Raw genomic sequence first — 14,729 nt, forward strand, 5'->3', positions numbered from 1 at the left:
GCAGGTCTCCCCCCTTGGCAGAGAATCCTTGAATCTGCTCTACTTCGTACCATGCAAATGAGGTGCTGATGAGGTCACCGCATTCTGCCGGATTATTATCTCTGACATTTTATTCATAATAATTATAGAGCCTTTCCACCTTCAAAGTGCTTTGCAAACAATAATTAATTAATTAACACCCGTAACACCCTGGCGAGGTAGCTTAGTATTATTAATTTATCTCTACAGTATATTATTAGCCACCGTTTCCTCCCTCCCCAAAAAAAAAAAAAAAAAAAAAAAAAAAAAATGACCGTTGAGCTCCTGTGCTGTGTTTCTCGTCCTTTCTGGGCCAATCCTCCGTTTTCCTACTCAGTCTTCCGCTCAGCTCAGCAATGAGATGCGTGCGCCTCTTTGGATCTCACACCAAGTTCGCCACAAGCCATCACCCCGCCGGTCCTGGTCATGGATTCTGTTTCTCTCCCATCCCAGCCTCTTCTGTTAATGCAATTCTTCCCTCCCTGCCCCCGAGCCCCACTGCCTTTCCTTCGGTTCTACCCTGTTCCCACCTTCTCTCCCACCTTTGACTTCGTGCTTGTACGATCCTAGCACAAACGTATCTCTAACCCCCGTGCTTGATCTTGTCTTGGGCTCTGTGCTTCCCGGGTCTACATTCTACCTACCAGTTGGCTCCCCATCCATCGATCCTCCTACTTATTTGGATTTTAATTATGTGAATTAGACTTCTCTGAGGGCTGCTTCAAGGAAGGCTGTCATTTCACTCCCGCTCCTTGCTCCAGCCCCTCATTCTTTATCTCATTTTCTTCCCGGGGCAGAGCATCGTCTCCCCGTCTACTCCTGCTGCCCTCAGCCCGCCCTTTCATTCACTCCCTGGTTCCTGCTGCGGGTGGGGCTCTGGGCTCCCTCGGGGGTGAGCAGAGGACAACCCGGACAGATGAGGACCCAGGCTCCATCTCCCCAAGAAGGTGAGAGAAGCAGGGCGACAGGAGGCGATCTGAGAGGCTCTGTGGGAATTCAAGGTGGCGATTCATTGCAATTCTGCCAGGGCGTCGGAAGAGGGGACATGGCACAGAAATTGCCACGGAAGGGAGGACGCTTGGAAGAGGAGTGGGTTGGGTTTTGTCTGATGGAGGAAGAGGGGAAGGTGGTCCCAGGCGTCGGGAGCTGCATGAACAAGGGGCTGTGGCGTGGGCTGGGATGACTCAGACTCTCATTTCACCTTGAGCCCTCTGCAGGCGGGTCGTCCCCTGCCTCCGGGGACAGGCAAAGCGGAGAGGGGTGGAGAAGGGCACGAGCCCCACAAGCGTCGAAGAGGGCAATGATCGAACCCGAGATTTCTCTAGGGAGAATGAGCAGGGACAACTCACCTCACACAGCAGACAGCGTTTCTCTCTGATCATCTCCCCCCGGCATTTTCACCCTCCCCCCTCTCCGAAGTCCCTTGAAAACCAACCTGGATTGTTCTTTCCCTGGACCGCACAGCCTCCGGGGCCCAAATCCCCAGCCCTGCACATTTTCCCAGCTCTACTCCACACCCCCTTTCACAACCCAGAGCTGTTTCATTTACTGCTCTCCCTCTGCTCTCCATTTCTCCCTCTGTCACCTCCACCGTCTTCGGGGGATACAGATGCCCACAAACAAAAACGGGCTCCAAGTACTAGGACCGCCACAGATTGGGAGGAATCATTATAAATATCAAATAATGTTTTCCTAGGACAAATAATTTTTTTGGTCATGTCTGTGGAATTACAAATGGTCGTGTCTCGCTAAAGCAATGTATGTGTGTGTGTGTGTGTGCACACGTGCGCACGTGCATGTGCACGTGCACATGTACGTGTGTGCATACACACATGTGTGTATAAAGGATAGTGAATTCCAATACCAGGCTAACAAGTTTGGCTGTTTCTCTGGGTGGTGAGGATTGTATCTGCTTCCGGAGGCTGCCAATACAAAGTATCACAACCTTGCCATGGTGGTGGGGCTTAAAATAATAGGAATGTATGGTGTCACTATTCTGAAAGCTGGAAGACCAGCATGAAGGTTCCAGCAGGATTGGTTACTGTGGGGAGCCCTCTCTCCTAGCTTCTGGTGATGGCGGGCTATTCTCGATGTTTCTTGGCTAGTCGAGGCCTCACTGCTGCCTGTGCCTTCACCTTTACCTGGCGTTCGCCCTGTGTCCCTGGGTCTCCATATGCCTGGCTTTTTCTCACAACACCAGCCATATTGCCTACTCCAATACTACCTCATCTGAACTCACTACAACTGCAAGGAAGGGCCCACTCGAGAGCAGAGGGAGCGGGGTGGGGGGGCGGTCAGGCTCCCTGCTTGGGTTGACCCCCAAGGCAGATCCCCGCCTCATCACCTCCACCCCACCCCACAGAGGTCAAGCCCCAAACATCGTAACAGTAAGAGTGACCATTAGCATCTATGGGGCATTAACTATTTACCAGGTACTGCGCTAAGCACCTAGGAGGAGCACCCCATTGAATCCCTACCATTCCATTTCCAAGTAGGTGCTTACTTGACAAACAATTATTTGACACCAACAGTGCCAGGCACTGCTCCAAGGGCTTTTCAAATATTAACTCATTGCATCCTCCATTGAAAAAGATTTCTGGGCCCAAGATGGAGGCCCTCCTGTCCAAGGTGCCCTGTCAGCAAACTGAAACTTGGCTTAGAGAACACCATGTCCCCATGCTTGGCCAGGAAGGCAGTCTCCCCATCCAGCTTGCCCATCTCCAAATGCCAAAATTTCCCATCCTGAGCAAGGTTGCCCAGTGGCCTCAGCCAATCAGGTATTTTCCATTATTCCCTTCCTCCTTCCTTATTGTTCATCTTCTAAAAGTGCCTTGCCTTCCACCGCATTTGGCAGTACTCCAAAAGGTCATCGTCCAGCTCATGAAGTGTTCGAGAAAGTTTGTTTGTAGAACCTAAATTGTCTTCTTTAATCATTTTGTACTACTTCCTCGCAGCTCCACTGAGGTAAGAGTATGCACCTGTTACAGACGGGGCAACAAGATGGCAAAACTCACCGACGTCTTCAACCCAGCCAGTGACAACATCGGGTCTGCCCCCACCCCCGCCAGCGACCCCTGGAAGCGCTCTTTTGCCTCCATAAGGAGGCAAAACAGCCCCAGCAAACCCAGACTGTTCACCGCTGGAAACATGGGCTGATGTGGTAAGTATAATAGAACATTTTGTGGGCTTGGGGCATGGGAATGAGTCTGCCCATGGAAGAAGTGGAGAAAGTGGGGGCAGGGAGGCATGTGAAGCTTGGGGAAAGGTCTGTCCGTGAGGCTAGCTCTTTCCATCCGTGAAGACCATGAGAAGAGCAGAGACTCTCAAAACCACAAAGATGTCCAAGCACACAGGAGATGATATGCACAGACGGCCAAGTTTCCAGGGAGGTTGGGGAGAGGGAAAAGGGTGCTCACCACGGCCCTCCCGGGTCACTGGGAGAGTCGGGGCTGCTGAGATAGGCAGGAGATGCCCCTGGGAAAAGGGTGAAACAGGGGTGCAAGTGGGGTCTTGCCTCTGTGCTCAGAACCATCCTCCACACAGTATCCTGGGTCATTTTTCTAGAACACCAATCTGATGACATCATCCCCACCTCTCCCACGAAGAACTCTCAATGGCTCCCATCACCTACCAGAAAAACTCTAAACTGGATCAATATCTCCCTGCTGCCCCCCCCCCCATGCCATCCTACATTCTAACCTCCAGCAGCTCTATCCTGCTACCCCACTGTTCCATTCTCCCCTCCAGGGCTGTGTGTGTGTATGTATGTCTGTCTGTCTGTCTGTGACTTTTTTCCCTGTCTCTCTCCATGCTCCCATTCCCACCTTCTGCATTTCCCTCATCCCCTCCACCTCGTTTCTGCCCACGTGTGCTTCAAGTCTCAGACACTTGACACCTGTCTGTGAAGGGCTTCCCTGACTCCCCGCAAACAGACTTAGATCTACCCCCATCTCTCCTGCTGGCACTCTCAGGGCCAAGCCCCATATTTCTTAAATTGTAGTAAAAAATACATATAACATAAAATTAATCATCTCAACCATTTTTATTTCATTTTTATTTTTTTTCAAGATTTTATTTATTTGAGAGAGATCACAAGTAGGCAGAGAGACAGGCAGAAAGAGAGGGAGAAGCAGTTCTCCGCTGAGCAGAGAGCCCGATGCGGGGCTTGATCCCTGAACCCTGAGATCATGACCTGAGCTGAAGGCAAAGGCTCAACCCACTGAGCCACCCAGGTGCCCCTATTTCATTTTTAATAAGAATTGTCTATATTTGCGGCGTACAATGTGGTGATTGGATATACAGAGTGAAATGATGACTACGGTCAAGTTAATTACATAACCAGTCCCTTACTTCGTTACCTTTTCTGTGTGTGTGTGATAAATGCACCCGAAATCTTCTCTCTTAGCAAATATCCAGTATTCAAAACAGTAATAATCATCATCACTCTGTACATTAGAGTTCTAGAGTTATTCATCCTACAACCCAAATTTGTACATTTTGGTCACATCTCCCCATTTCCCACGCCCCCCCCACCATTCCGAGTAAACACAATTCTATTCCCTGCTTCCATGAGTCTGACATTTCCAGATGCCACGTGTAAGTGAGATCATATAGCTTTTTTCTTTATGCGTCTGGCTTCTTTCACAGAGCATAATGTTCTCCAAGTTCACCCGTGTTGTTGCAATTTCCTTTTTTAAGGCTGAAAAATATTCTACTATATATATGCCTATACTCATACCGTGTCTACGTCATCTATTCATCCATCAACGGACACTTGGGTTGCTTCCGTGTCTTGGCTACTGTGAATAACGTTGCAGTGAACGTGGGTTCAAGGTGTTGGTTTCATATCTTTTGGGTATAGACGCAGAAGAGACACTGCTCGGTCATAGGGTAGTTCTATTTTTAGTTTTTTGGAGGAACTTCCAAATTGTTTTCCTTAATGGTCCCACCAACAGTGTGTAAGGATTCCCTTTTTCCCCATGCTCTTGCCAACACTTGTTACCTCATCGTTTTTTGATAACAGCTGTCCTAACAGGTGCGAGATGATACCTCCATATTAATTAATTTTAGTATACAGTTTTACAGTGTCAAACACATCACATTGTTGTGCAAGCCATCTCCAGAACTTTTCACCTTACAAAATAGAAAGTCTGCACCCATTAAACAGCAACTCTCCTGTCCCCTTTGCCCCAGTGCCTGGCAACCACCATTCTACTTTCTGTCTCTGTGAATTTGACTTCTCTAAGTTATCTCCATCCCTCACTTTTTATTGTGTCATGGGTATAGTGTCAGAGTCTATGACTCCATTGTGTGCAGAATATTTTTATTTTAAGCCATCTCAGTCCCTCGGTGAGCCCCTGTCCCTCTGGGGTGACAGAAATTCCAGCACGGTTCTTATCAGGGTCACCTGCTCCAGGGGGTGGGTTGGACAGTGATCAGACCTCCTCCATCACCGGAGCACTGGGGACCCCCTCCACTCACTGCTCAGCTTTGCCTCATGCCCAGAGTCCTCCATTGCCCTAGTCCACATGGACATCCAGGGCCAGTGGCTCCTCTGCCTCGGGGTCTCATTTGGGGAATTCGGGGTGAGCTGGGCCCCCCCCCCCCAGGCCTCACCTCCCTCCAGGTCTGCAACGCCCACATCTTTGTGATCTTTCCACATTTCCTGGCCTCTCTGTCTCCTGCCCTTTCATCATGCTCAAAACCCTCTCTCATCCCGCCTCTGGCCCTTATAGTCATCTCTCTCTCTCCTCCTGAGGCCCTCAAAGGCCTCCTCTCTCCCGTCCACCCCTGGGACCCAGGCATCCTTTCTTCAAAGAGCTCGGGAGTTTTACAAAAGCCTTTGACTTCGAGCAGCTTCTGTTTTCTGCCCTCGAAATATCCCGAGGCAAGGACAGGCAAAGAGCCAATCTACCTGTTGACCTGAGGGAACATGAAAATAGAGCAAAATACAAAACAATCTCTGAAAGTATCATTTGCCATATTTATATATTTTCCCACTTTTCTCCCTCCTAGACTCATCCTGCCTTCGGAACTAAGTATTACCTTCTTTTTGTATCTCTACCATGTCTACAACCACGGTAGCCTCTCAGTACACGTGGTGAATGTAGATGAACGGATGCATGCCTTACATGAACTCGGGATTTTTTAGCCCCATACTTCTCTGCCCGTGGTAGGCACACAGGTGCACCAAAGACCTAATCTTGGGCTCAGGCAGGGGGTATATAAGTGTAATCCACTACCTACAATATTTATTTCATCCTTGGGTTTCCCCCACCTAAAAATGGACATGCAATTTGAGGTTTTAAAATATAAGAAAAATATACCTTGTTTCAAAACCATGATGTGTTGGGGGGAGGGCAAGGGCAGAGAACCAATAGGATGTCTCCCTGGGTGAGGCAGCCTGAATTCACCACCCCCGCAGGACAGCTCAGAACTGGTTCTCCCCCACCTGGTACTAACCCCTTTCTGGGAACCTACCAGGTTCTTCCGAGGGTGCCATGCTCAGGGAAGAGAGTATCAAGAGGGAGAGGGAGAATGAATGAATAGGTAAGGGATTTCTCGTTGAAACCGGAGCAAACGTGGACACACAAGGACACCAGGCTCCTCCTCCGCAGCTGCAACCCTGGTGTCGGCCATGCCCACCAACAGTTGGGAGCCTGGGAACTCACGGTCTTCTGGAACCTTGGCCGGCTCTGACGTAAAGGAAGCTACACGGTGCTGCCAGTCTCGAGAAAAATCTCAGTTCCGGCAGGGATGCAGCGTCCAGACGGGCTCTCTGGTCCAGCCATCTGGAATGGCCAGCTCTATGAACTGACCCCTGTTCATCCTCTCTTATTCACTTCAAAGGATGCCCCATGAGGGAAAGAGACAAAAGGCCATCAAGGGGACTTGGGGGAAGGGAGGAAACTGGCTAAATAATTAGCCCTCCAACCTTCAAAGTACTCTATAATCATTAATTAATCCACCCAACTGGGATCTGTGGGCAGATGGACGCTCCCACCCACCCTGACACACCCGTTGCTAAATGGGGCCTCGGGGCTGAGCCAGCGCGGGCAGGAGGGGTTGGTGCACCAGATCGGGGAGAGATGGAGACCACGGCACTTTGGGTTCAAGATCCGCTGCTACGAAAAATCTTTGGGTAACCTGAGACAAGGTGGCAAAAATCGACCAAGAGGCTTTTGAGGAAGAATTCACCTCAGGGCTTGGGCAAATAGGACCTGAGGGCCAGAGGCCAAGAGTCAAGAAGGTAATGGCCCTGATTCTGCAAGGAGGCTGCCCCCTGAGGATTGCATCTGAGTCCCTGCCCCACATATCCCCCAGGAAGCAGGCTCCTCAAACCATAAGGACCCCTGCCAGGACACACACCCCCCCAAGCAGCCTTAACAGCCATTGGGACCACCTTCAGCAGAGCCCCTGAAGACAGCCAGGAAATATGTCCTGGACCGACCTGTGCCCTCCAACAACAGGGCTCCACCCGACCCGCCCCACCCCTCCGCTGTGGATCCCACCGCAGGTGAACTTGGCTGTCTGGGGGCAACGTTCATTGTTCTGTCCACTTTTTTCAGCAGGTCGCCCATCTGTCCCTGGGCAGTCCTTGTGGTATGACCAACTAAAATAAGGTTGTGGGTTCATATTTCTCCCACACAGATGAGCTCCCACCCTCCAAATCTTTATTTCCTACTGATGCTTACAAGGGAAATGAACGGTGTGCTCGAGATGACACGAGGGAGAGAAACCTGCTGGATTTCCCAAGAGTCACAAGATGTTGTTCATCCCAGCAAATTCTCAGGAATGCCTGGGCCTGGGGCTCGCATTCCCCAAACTCATTTTGAAGTCGTTCGGATTCCGGGATAACGAGTCTTGCTAACAAAACTTACAAGAGACTGATAGGCAACATCAGAACGAATTATTCTTACGATTACTGTTACTGCTGAGTACTTCCTGCGGGTCAGGCATTGGGCAGAGCACTTTTCTGTGCGGCGTAGTATTTCCCTCATTCCTCACCCTAACCCTAAGAGACAGAGATTCTTCTCATCTCCGGTTTTCACAAGTGGATACAGAACCATCTGAGTACAGGAACTTGTTCCAGGTCTTTACATCTTGTCAATGGAAGAGCTGGTTTTCCAATTCACAAAGGACTCCTGTGTTCCTGTTCTGACCACTCCTCTCTGTTGCCAAGACAAGCGTCAAGTGCCAAGCAAGGAGAAATCGGTGCCACCTTGTTTGCTCTCCTGCAGGCAGGCTTTGGTGGAGAGGTTGATTTCCAGAAAGTTCCTCCTGGTCAGTGAAATCAGAACACGGGAAGCACAGTGATTTAAGAAAGTCAAGGCCTCTCTCTGTTGCTACGGTCTTCTCTCCAGGCCACTCCAACAGAGCACGACCTTCTCCAGGCTCAGGGGGTCCGAGGCAGGCTCCCTTTTCTATCTGTCCCCTGCAGGTTGCCACCTGTTTCTGAGGAACCCATCTCCAACGCGGCCATGTGCAGGCTTTCACCCTGTGATTTGCAGCTCCTCTTTGAGGAGTCCTCACACAACTGTGGTTCCCAAAACAATCTTTGCCAAAAATGAGGGAAATACTGTAGGATTCTATTACAATTCCATTGCACAGGGGTACCTAGAACAGGCAAATTCATAGAGACGGTAAATAGAATAGTGGTCGCCAGGGGCTGGGAGTGGGGGGAAGAGAAGTCATTGTTTAATGAGTACAGGGTTTCAGCTTTGCCAGATTAAAAAAGTTCTGGAAATAGGTAGTGCTTGTGGTTGTACAACGTTGTCAGTGTACTTAATGCCACTGAACTATATACTTTGAAAAATGGCTAGGATAGTAAATTTTACCTTACGGATCTTTTTTCTCAATGAAAACATCTTTTTCTTAAATGGGAAGGAGGCTGCTTTGTCCAGCACACCCTCTGAAAAGAGTCTCCCCCAAACTGAGTGATTGGTTCCCCTCCACTCCCCAGGAGGTGCTTCCTGATTTCCAAGGGATAGAAAGATGGGACCAGGCAGGACAAGGAACAGAGAGAAGTGGGGGCTCTCGTGGGGCTCCCAGAGCTCCACCCCCACCCCCAACTCTACAAGACTGGCTTGTACCTCGTCCCTGTTCCCAGGGCCACAAGACTCCATTCCAGGGCTCAGCCATCTAGCCGAGGAGCCACTTTCTTGGAAGCTGTCAGGGTACGGCTCTTGGCCACTTTATGGTTCCAGAAATATCTGCAACCTTGTTTCGGGTACAAGAAAACTCAATGTTCCTGGCCCTAAATCTGCAAAGAGGCTGCTTTTCAGGGTTCTTGGGGGGGGGGTGTTCAGGGGTGCATGAAATAAGCCATACATCTATTTAAGAAAGAACAACACTCCATTTTTCAAGAGCCTGCGCCTTTCCTCAAGGCACATACACTGACCATGGGCCAGGGCGCCAGGACAAAGGTCACGCCACCTATTCCAGCCCAGGAAAGATAGCAGCCACCTTCCCAATCCCTCCCAAAGCCAGGTAGCCGCGTGCAATGACCCGACCTGCAATCTGCAGACTCTCACCCTCCTCCGAGACTTGGAGGACCTCAGCTTCCCCTGCTGCAGCAGCTCTCACACAGCCCCTTCCCCCCTCCCCGCACCGGCACCCCACCCCATGCACCTTCCACCCCGGTGGGCTCACAGGTGCACAAGGACTGTGGCAGGTGGCCCTGTGACTTGGAGACACAAGCAACCCGCAGGGCCTCAAGAGGCCTGCTTGGAAAGTTCGGTGTTAGTGCCAGGCATGCTGGAGATGTCCCCACACCGGCAGGAAGGAGGCCTTGACCTCAGAAGCCTGCCCAGGACAGCATGTTCAAAGCCCGCCTAATCGTTGCCTCCGACAGGCGCTCCCCTGCCCAGCGGCGGCGGCGGGCCCCTCCGTCTCAGGTCTCCCGCCGCCCGCTGTCTAGGGCTTCAGAGAGTGTTGGTTTTATGACTGGAGCTGTCGGCTGGAGAGACACATTTTAAAATTCATGACCTTTCCCATCAGGGTTCAGAAACGGATCAGACTCCAAGATGAAAGCTCAGTTGATTCTTTCACCGGTCCTGCCCCCCTGCACCCCCCCCTTTCCGCCACTTCCTCCCCGAGCTTTCCTTCCCCCATTGTCCTCTAGGATCTTTTGCATTCGTCCCAGTTTTAATCCCCCCACCTCATAAACCAAAGCAAAATGAAAATTCTCCTGTTTCCAAATGGAGCGTGTATTCCGTACCAGACTATCAAAGGTATCTCCCTTTGTCAGGTAGGGAAAGGCCACCGAAGGGGCTGCTGGGCAGCAGAGATAGAGCTCAGGTTGGAACGGATCGGGGGTCAGGAGGCAGGGGCTGTGGCCGGTGCATGTTTCCAGGCAAGGCCCTGGCTGGGGTGGGGGGCATCCACCTGAGGCTGGGGGAGGTGGAAACACCACTGGGGCCCAGCAGACAGGCTGGCAGCCACCCTTCGCCGCAGACCCTGCCAAGGAAAATTAAAGAGCAATGTGTTTGCTTCCTGACACGAGTATAAACAACAACAGAGATCCTCTGGGCGGAATTCTTGCCTTGCGATTTCAGGCGGCTGGCTGTCCTCAGCTGCCCCTTCCCTGCCGTGTCTCCCTTCTCTGTCCCTTCCCGAGGCCGTCTGGGGAAGGCATTGCCCAGTATCCTAATTTATCCCGGGAAACAGGAAACATAAATCTCCTCCCAGACACGGTGGCCGCACAGGAGGCGCGCAGACTTTACTGCAGCTGCAAGAGGCGAACGGGAGAGAAGCAGAACCTGCCGTCGGCAGGAGGGTCGGCCCCGTGATGGAACTGACATATCTGAGCCGAAGCAAGAGACACTGTGTCCGCTGCTGGGGAGGAACAATAGGGAACACGTAGCCAGTACTTAGCTGCACCGGGCACGTTCTGAGCTCCTGACATCAAGTAGCTCATTTATGCCTCGTATCAACCTCAGGAGGCAGACCTTATCAGCGCCATGTGATAGCTAATGCCATACACCAACTCAGCTAGGTCACAGTACCCTTGGTCAAACACCACTCTAGCTGGTATTGGGGTCAAACACCACTCTACGAAGGTACGTTTTAGATGAGATTAGCACTTAAATCAGTAGACGATAGGTAGAGCAAATGACGCTTTAAATGTGGGTGGGCCTCATCTAATCAGTTGAAGGTCTGAAGAGATAAAAGACTGAGGTCCCCTAAGGTAAAGGGCTTTCTGCCTCCAGACTGTCTTCAAATTCCATCTGCAACATTAGCTTTTCCCTGCATCTCCAACTTGTTGGCCAGCCCTGTCGACTTCAGAGTTGTCAGCCTCTACAATCGCTTGAGCCAATTCCTTAAAATAAATCTCTCTATTCACATACATACAGATAGGATTAAGTGTGTTTATTTACGTATGTACAGATAGGATTATGTGTGTTTGTGTGTGTGTGTGTGTATGTATGTACACATACATGCACATGCTATCTGTTCTGTTTCTCTGAAGAACCCTAATACACTCTACTTTGCAGATAAGGAAACGGAGGCACAGAGAATTTTATTCCCTTGCCCAAGTCCTCAAAGCCAGTAAGTGCAACAGGCAGGATAGGAATGTATGCAACCTGAATTCAGAATCTGTTCACTTACCCAGACGCTCACACGCAGGAAGTCATAACCCGTCATCAGTGAGCAGCTCTATCTCTGCTGCCCAGCAGCCCCTTCGGTGGCCTTTCCCCACCTGACAAAGTGTCATGGAAAATGTATTTATTCAGGTAAACTTTAGCTGGAACAGCAGACATGGAAGGAACAGACTTTGAAATCAATGAGATTTGGTTTCAACCTCGGCTTCCATTTGATGCCCGTGACTTTTGAGTGTGTGATTTAAAGCTCTCCGGGCCTCCCTTCTCCTCATCTGTAAAGTACCATAAAAACTTCACAAGGTTATTGGGGGATTAAATGGGATAATTTTGTGTGCAAATAGTTATTTCCCAGTGTGCGAGGAAAATCATGTTCCAAGCCCTCATCAACTTGGACTTACCAGAGTCTTCTGTAATTTCCTCCCAAAGTTTTTTCAGTTCGTCAAAGCCACTGACCTGTGTCAAGGGCAGGGTTCCCACCGGTGGAGATCACTCCCACCTTGAGTTACTACCTCCTGCAGGGACAGGCTGGGTTTCAGAGCAGGGCCCGCTGTCCCGGACCCTCATTGGCATTCCTTCTTTGGGCTTCCCCTGGGCCAGCTAAACCTGCCAGGCTTCTCTTCCTCGTGGGGATGGGACTGCTCACCTGGGGTCCTCCCCTCAGGGTCCCCATCCCTAGGCACCCATCTACTACCTCTGTCTCCAGAGGCTCAAAGCCTGATAGGGGGTGAACAGGGCTCCTGGGTTTCTCTCTCCAAGGAAATAAGCAGGTACCTTCTCCCCCAGGAAGAGGAGCACAAGCAAAAGGACATTCGGGAACAAGATCCTTTGCCAGTAACAACTCTGTGGCGGGCCGAAAAAACAGGGAACCCAATCTGGGTTGTTTATGTCTTCTTTGTTGTTTTCTTTGTTGCTTCTGTTCTAGGCTGGATATGCTCCATGTGCTGGGAACCCCAGCAAAGTGTCTGACCTGCATCTTCTCATGTGAATCTCCCACCTCCTCTCTTGTGCTGTCATCATCGTCTCCACAATATGAAGGAGAAAGCTCAGATCCAAAGAATCCAAGCAGCATACCACTGCCTGACGAAGAGGGAAGAGCCAGGATTCACCCTTATGCCCGTCTGACTCCAGAACCCTCACCCTTAACCGCCTTTATCACGGGAGTGTTTACCTATTTCCAACAAACTTGAGTTTTTGTTTCTGGAAGGTGAGAGACATTCCATCCCAGCTCTGTCTCTAAGAAGGCAAATGGCTTTGAGCCAGTCACTGAATCAAAGGAGAGACATGGAGCAGAGTAATGGTGTCCCGACTCCCCAAACACTCACAGCTCTTAGAATGAGTAGCCAAAGAGCCTGAACTAATACATTTATACCACCTCCTTCTCAACGAGTACTTGGCGTTAGAGAAAGTTCTTAGAAATCGAAATAAACAAGGATATTAGGGATAAACTCTCTATCAGAGTCACAAACTGTATTGCAAAACTTAATGTGCTCATCTTTCTCCTTTGAATGGGAACATCTCGGTCTAGGATATATGATCATTATATTGCTGGGAGGGGAGCTAATACAGATAGGCCGAACACATTTCCAGTCCCAAGACTTTTCTCTGAAGCCACAGGCTTGATAATGAGCATATTAAGTCCGCCCATCTCCGCCCCGCACCTTCACCCAATGAGCAACACAGAAAAACACTGGTCTTTTCTATTCCAAAATAAACACTGGGCGTCTCTCTTTTTAAAATGCTAAAAACAAAAATGAAATAAAATAAAATGCTGAAAATAATCATAGAGATAAATATAACCAGAAACAGTTGTAGAGAAGGGGGAAAGAGAATGAGGGAGAAATCTGACAGACGCTCTATCTCTTTGTACTGGTCCTCTCTTCTTTGGCTTAATCCACCTCTTTTGTGACTATAGAACCGGAGCCCATGGCGGATGAGGTCTTAGCCCCATGCATGGTGAAGTCACTTCCCAAAATAAACTGGGAATTCAGGACACGCTGGCGAGGCCATTGAAATCAATTCAGCTCAACATGTGCACTGCTCCCTCTTATTCCCTACACCTTGGCCTTGGACATCCTTACCATAAGAAGTCTATCATTTTGATGAGGCACGCCAGGCCATCAGTCAGAAGAGGGTCCTTGTCTCACTCCAATGCACACACTCCAGAAATCTCTTGTCGATTTCCTGTTTCATTTTTCACCATTTTAATTCCTGTGTGTATTTGTTTATGTATGGCAAACGCATAACCCAAGTGTTCTCCCCGATTTTACAAGTAAATAAGAGAGTGAAACTGTTCTTCCTGCAAATTTTTTTCAGCGCCCAAAATGTAGCAGGTGTCTTGGGACACCTGGGTGGCTTAGCCCCCCTAAGCCTCCACCTGTAGCTCAGGTCAACACGGGGACCCAGGGTCCTGGGATCGAGCTTCCATCGGGCTCTCTGCTCAGGATGGAAGCCCGCCTCTCTCTCCTCTGACCTTAGCCTCTCTGCCCACGACCTGCCCCTCCCTCTGTGTAACCGCCGGCTAAATAAATCTCCAAAAAAGTCAGGCAGGTTTAAAAAAGGCTGCATCTCACAGCACTCTTGGACAAAGAATTGTAATAATGATGACGAGAATGAAGATGTGAATGATGATACAGCAGGGGAAAAAAAGGAATGCCTTTCTCAGGAAGGATTGCTTTCCTCGCTCCGTCTGCCCCACGTCTCTGCATGCGTCGCCCTGCGCGCTTCTCGGGGCACGGCGCGTGTCTGAGAGGATGACAGCATGATGTCAATTTCTTGCGGGGTGCTCCCCGCTCTGATTTGCGCCGTCCTACCTAATAGACTTCAGCTGTATGGAAATGAAAAATGGATAGGAAGTAGATCTTGCTGCTAAAACATATGTGTCAGAAAATCATTATGGGTATTAAATTACGGCAATAAAATGAACCAGAACTAATTTTGCAAATTAAGATCCAATAAATTTTTTTCATAGCCACACCTTTTCTTTAAAAAAAAAAAAAAAAAAAGTAAGAAAATAAGATTCAGCCTAACGGTATTAAAATGGAACGTAAAGGCTTTTGGGGGTGGAGTGGGGTGCGGGTATGGACAGAAGCAGAAATTTCCATATGACAA

At 49.8% G+C, this 14,729-nt stretch overlaps 1 long non-coding RNA gene across 1 annotated transcript; it reads left to right on the forward strand.

The window, feature by feature from the left end:
- Window positions 1-2,900: 2,900 nt before the first annotated feature.
- Window positions 2,901-13,611, forward strand: LOC123388059. Its single transcript, XR_006602598.1, has 2 exons — window positions 2,901-3,178; window positions 12,544-13,611. It is a non-coding gene; the product is annotated as an uncharacterized LOC123388059 (long non-coding RNA).
- Window positions 13,612-14,729: the final 1,118 nt, after the last annotated feature.

The sequence above is a fragment of the Mustela putorius genome, unplaced genomic scaffold (assembly GCF_011764305.1).
Source record: "Mustela putorius furo isolate JIRA1106 unplaced genomic scaffold, ASM1176430v1.1 tig00003870_pilon_pilon_pilon, whole genome shotgun sequence".
NCBI classification, from domain to species: Eukaryota; Metazoa; Chordata; class Mammalia; order Carnivora; family Mustelidae; genus Mustela; species Mustela putorius.